The following is a 6,325-nucleotide window of genomic DNA, read 5'->3' as shown; positions in this document are numbered from 1 at the left end:
TTAGTGCTTGGGTAATTAAAATTGCGGCTGCTCGGTGTAACCTTATTGTTCTTCGAAACTTGCTAATCGTTAACTAATTTTTCCTACCACCAAACGAATAAACGTTATCAAGAAATTTTCGAATTTTCTAAACAGAACATTTCAAGAACAGTCCAATTATATTTCACAGGTAACAAGTATACCGATCATTTTTTATCGAACTGCTTACCAATTTCAAGCTCTTCTTCATTGTAGCCATAATAAGGACACGAGACACCGGTATCGTTCGAGAGGTATAATAAATTACCACGTAGTTGGCAAGGTATACGTTTTTTACGAAAATTACCCTTCAATTATAATCCCATAATAGGATCGATGCGCGATAGCAAGAAAGTTATAACGAGAACACCATCGTTGCAACCTGTCACTTGTTGCCATCACAGACTGCCTACTGTTTCTGACCGTTTTTCTCTAGGGGTGAAAATTCGACGGCGCAATGGACACGATAAAAGTTGATTTTTCTCGAATATTTCGGAGCGTTGGTTAGGAGAATGATAGGGTAAGGAGGGCAGTATAGGCTAATCGAAGAACACGATACTCGGCAGGTCGAACTAATCGAGCTGGTACGAGCAGGTACCATGGGCCTGGTCCGAGTCCGAGGCGTATAAGTGCGCTCTAAATACATGTTAGAAGCGTGGCCAGTCGGTCGTTTAATCAGACGCCGCAGGCAAGCTTCCATGTCGAACCGTGAATATCGGCCCCTCGTATCTTGGCTAAGATAAAAATCGCCACGGTAATTTCGGCGTCGTGCACATGTCGCGTCCCATCCGGTCTCTGGCTAGCGGACTGTGCATTACGCGAGAGGATCCACGCTCGGGAAGCAGATCGACCTTATCGTTCTCCACAGATCTATCGATCCGGTGTCGATCGTAGTACCTATTCCACCTAAGAAGTAACGTTACGATTGTCCAAAGTAGGATTGTGGGAAATATTAATAAGGTTACAACGTTTTAAACTTAATTGTATTTACAGGTTGAATAGAAAGATGCGTTTATCTGCAATCAGATTTAAAACGCAATTAACTCGAAAAACAGTAGGTAGCAATTGACATAATTCGGTGCTTGATTCTACGAAATTGTACCGTTCAACAGCCATGGAAAAGAAGCCCAGGGGAATATTTAAGCAAATGTTACGAAGTTGAATGGCAAAATTGTAAGGTAGATACTTAATGCCGGGGTATAAACGATGGTGTGTAGAAACTTCATTAGCGATGATGATTGAAGCGGACACTTTGACGAGAGAACTCACTTGAAAATCAATTTATTCGTCGACGAGCCCCAGGACTTGCACCGTTCCTTATTAAAATTCGGTGCACGCGGCCGATTTTAACCATCGAGGATACCGGTCAAGACGCGTGCAAAGGGAAAAGACGGGGCTCGATGAAATAAAGGTATTTGTTTATAAGTGACAGGTAAGCAATTTAAACTGAAAATTAACCCTTTCTCTACCAACATGCGCGCACTCTAAACGACCGTATGATGAATATGTTCATTAAACGTACGTTCCATCGAGAGAATCGGCAATGTATTCGTCTTCCACGTTTACGTGATACTCTTTTCTTGAAGACAATCTGTGAATGGGTTAAACGAAATCTAGAGAATCGACGTTCAGGTTTAACCGCAGAGCTTTTCCGGTACGACCCTACATCAGATGGATTGACAATGCACGCGATCGACCACCGTGGCCATCTGGAAGGACCGATTATCGCTGCTCGAACGTGACAAGTCTTCCGTTGACCATCAATTCCTGCGACGCGATTTTCGTTTCCCTTTGGCGACCAAAGCAGTCGAAGACACGCGATTCTTTCAAGCAAAGTTCGTTCACCGAGCCGAGGAGCCTCTCTTTGTTCGACGACTTGAAAGGTTTATGTAATAAAAAATATAATAAAGGAGCACTCGATATCAAGCTAGGATCAATAAAGATCATAAATTTACGTAGCATTTATGTAATTGAACAAAAAGATGCGGTCACGGTGCTATGTTATTTCGAGTAGAACCCTACTACCTTTCTTGAACGGTGCACCTGCCAAAAATCATTAGCAAACAATCACTGTATCGATCATCGAAATCGGGATTACCGTAATTTGATTTTGGGGCACGAGGGGGATAAATACCTGCTGCTTCGGCTTTCTTTCCGACCACGACGATTCTTTCGTTTAATTGTTCGATAGCTCGTCGATGAAGAAAGAATTTATAAGTGCATATTTTGTTGAATCGATTCCTAAATAATTCGAACGATGCCGAGAGCGCTAGCGTTCGCGGTTAGCAGCATTCGCCATTAATACAAAGTGGAGCCGTATTGCGCGTTGATTACAGCCTCCACGTAAAAATGGCAGCACTTTGTGCCGAGCCGAGCCGGGCCGGGCCGGAGCGCGGCGTCTGTGTCCGATTAACGAATACAATGCTTCTCGCGTACTTAATCCGATCTCGATAAGATCAACCCTTTTCGCGGGAGGACTTTGCCGCAATTTCACCGTCACACCGGTGCACCGCGGTTGATGCATTACCGCGATTATGGAGGTCCAATTTGTTGCTGTTGCGGATAGGCGGGGTTCGTTATCGACGACAACGATCGTTCAAGCTTTCTACCCTTTGCACGAAAGCAGCGCACAGCTTACGCCACTGGACGTTATGATTACCTGCTGCTCGAACACGACCTGTCGCTCTACGTGATCCCTCAGATTTCATCCTTCTCGGCACGGACCACCTTTGAATCGTTGCGTAGCCTTTTACTTGCTGCAATAATTTCCCTCTAACAGCAGGTGGAAGACATTACGGTATCGTTCCCCGTAAAAGCGAAATACCAAACTCGCTTGTTTTTTCAAATATAAACGTAAGCTTTTGGTCCTGATTCGAATACTAATGTGCTGTTACAATTGCACCTCCTCCCTTTTCCTTGCAGCAGTAAAAGTTCCCCCTTTCTCTCACGAATACTGACCGGTGAAAATTAGAAAAGTGCCAGTATAAAGGTAAGGGAGCAAGGTAGCAGCTGCCACGTTCGGCTATCACAAGTAGAAAGACGAAGATAAAGAAGAAGAGAGAGTCCGAAGACAACGACCCGCCACTCAGAGCATCGTAAAAAGGACGGAATGTCACTGAATGACGGACCGTGGGTCCATCGAGACCGGTAAGTAATTCTTTGGCAATTACATAATTACTCGTGGTTAGCGGTTTGCACGTTAACCAAGCCGGTGGTGCACGGTCGCGCGGACCAAGAAGAGTCGTTACGATATTTACTACTATATAATAGCTGCCCCTGGCGACGAAGAAACGGGCCGCTCGCCGGTGAACACGGTTCAAGCTCCGAGGCGTCCTCCAGTCTGCTTCTTGCCATCCACACTCGCTACAGACTCGATACCTTTGTTCCCGCATTTCTATGTACAATTCTAGTATCCTAGCACTCGCCGAGGAGTCCTTAAACGTACGTATACCTTTCATTTATTTTCTCATTGTCAGTTTATTTAATTTACTTAATTTACTTTCTTCTGAGACCCGACTGAATGAGACTGACCATCCCTTATATTTATTATTTTCATCCCTCCTTATAAGCTTCGACTCACTTTTCCCAGTTATTTACCGGTCACGCGGCAAGATTAATGCGCATTATCGCTCGCGGTTGATAGTGAAAGGTTCTAGATTTCGCTTGGCTAGCTCGGTGGACGTTTCTCAGCGAAGGACGAGCGGGTTACAGGGAATTGATGTAGCGTTACCAACACCTCGACGGGTGTAATGGATGTAGTGTTGCTGGTGGCAAACGATAAGCCGCGAGAATGGATGCACTTTTCACGCATGTAGCTTTCGCTCACGGCGATGCACTTCTCCGGCCGTTGCAGGTGGTTTCCTTGTAATCGTGCTCACTTCTCTTGTGACAGAAGGCTCTACCTTTGCTCTGCATCGTTGTAAACCTAATGAAACGGACACCCTTTGCGTTATCAGGACGCTTGATAAATATTCCTACTTATCGTTTAATACGTGTACATTTCCTAGAGATTTCTTGAAGGAATAATTAAAAGGTAATACCAAAGGGTTTTACCGAACGTTTTAGAGAAATAGAAGAAAGGGAGGAATCAACAAGTCGAGCTGGTGCGTATCGTCGCTGTTGCAGGAGGGTAGGCGCGTAATTTCAGTAATTCCGTGCTTCGGAGGCGGCTGCCCTCGCGAGGTCCGCTCGAATGCTACAATTCGCGGGACCGCGCGGGGCCGCAACAGGCGTCCCGGTAAGCACGCGAGAGCCGTGATTAGTAATTTGAATCGTTACGGCCGTCATTCCCACCGTTCTCGAGGCCGTTCGTTCGAGCTCTGTGTACCACGAGAAATTCCGAAATAACAGAACGAACGGAACGCATTATAGTCGGACCCTCTTTTACCCTGGCCAGATCCGTGGAATCTTTCTAACGATGACTTTTGTACACCGGACAGCAGGTAAATACGAACGTGCTTACGAATAAGATAGAGAAAGATGGAGCACAGGTTGGCCAAAAACACGCGTGACCTGTATTTAAGGTGGTTTTAGCTCGCTCTCCTTCGTACCTGGACCGAACTTGAATTTTTTTTTTTTTTTTTTTTTTTTTTTTTAATTTGCAAATCGTTCTTTCTTCATCTCTCTTTTCGTTTCGGCTATTCCTTACTTTCTTCGTTCTGATTACCCTTGCTTGCACGCGAACGTGAGAACCTGGATCCTTACCCTGCCGTGCAAACGCGAGTTCATCATAGATCGATGGATCTCGTTCGAAAAAATCACGCGACACTCGCAATTAGACGATGCCTAAAGCCGTGGCACTAATTCAATAATCCTATCCGAAGCGAACCAACATTCCCAGGATCGATCGTCGTGAATCCTTACGAGCGTAATGGTCCCGATAGAAAAATACCTACGCTTCGAGAGCAAAGTTCAAAGAAAATTAAAGATCCCCCGAAGGAAGTAGGTACCCGTTTGACGTAGGCCGTTAATCATCCAAGTATCAACAGTTACTCAACGGCAACCCCTCCCTTGAATCAGTTGGTTCGTTCTAGCAACGCCAGCAGCGACACCCAATGAATTCCTCTCGAATCCGCCAGCATCCCCCGAAACGGATCGCGAGAAGAACGCATCGAGCTGAACAATCAGCTTCCCTGATATTTATTACCGTAACCTCGAGACTTTGACCCCTTGTGCGCACGGTCTCGTACCAACCCCTAGCCCCAGGAATCGAACGCGAACGAATCATCTTTGTCCAGCAGCGAGGTTCGCTTCTGATCCCGATTCGGATAGCAGCGAACGGTATATCGGTCATCGGTAATAAATTTAGAAAGAAATTGCCGGTCACCCCGTCGACCCATCGCGAGAGATGCTGCAGAAGGGGTGAAGGTAGACCGCGAAGAGGAAGCCTCGCGCAAAGCAAACAACAATAATAATTATTTGATAGGAACAGTGCCTTACTCTGGCCCCGTAATATCTGTAATGGGATGTTCTACTCGAGTGACCTGTCAGCCGAAGACTGAATTAATGGCGGTCGAGATTTCGCGAGGAAACGAGACGATCGAGACGAGACGGGGAGAAAACGTACCTCGAGATCCGTCGAGAAGCTCCGTGGCTGCTAGCGTTTACTCCTACCATGCAACTTATCCTCTTTATTGTACATCAGAAATTAAAAACACTCTTTATATCGCTTAAATACTATCGTGTCTACTTGCACGTCGATCAATCGATCGATCAATCAATCAATGTTTAAATACGAATAATAAAATGGATCTTTATACAAAACGAACGATAGAAAGAATAGCGAAGGAGTTGAACGAAGAAATATTTTCATGCAACACGCAGAACTTGTACAAAAATGCCGTTGAAGCTGCAACATTATGAGAAGCTTGCGGCATCCTCGTGCAACTCATTAACGCGTGCTTTCCGTTCGCGAGTCGCGTGCGGTGTCAATCGCACGCAATGCGTCCTTCTATTATATTTTCCTTGATTCTTCCCAAGCACATTCCCCGGGCGCTTCGATCGCCTGCCAGTTACCTATATCTTTACTAATAATTTCCAACAAATTATCCCTTCCTAGGCAACTTGAATGCATGTAGTAAGTCACGAATCATTTTACGTTTTCCAAAACGTAGACTAATTTTTAAAAGGACTGCCCAGAAACGAAACGTGTGAAACACCGTGGAAAAGGCAAGAAAAGTGGGCCGAACGAAGGCCATCTGACGATGGGAACGAAACAGCCACTGCTAATTAAAAATTTGTCCGTGGAATACATAATTGTATCCATCGGAAAATAACGCCCATCTAGGGGCTCCGTTTGACACTTCAT

Source organism: Osmia lignaria, chromosome 10 (assembly GCF_051020975.1).
Source record: "Osmia lignaria lignaria isolate PbOS001 chromosome 10, iyOsmLign1, whole genome shotgun sequence".
In the NCBI taxonomy this organism is placed as follows: domain Eukaryota; kingdom Metazoa; phylum Arthropoda; class Insecta; order Hymenoptera; family Megachilidae; genus Osmia; species Osmia lignaria.
This window is presented reverse-complemented; position numbering follows the sequence as displayed.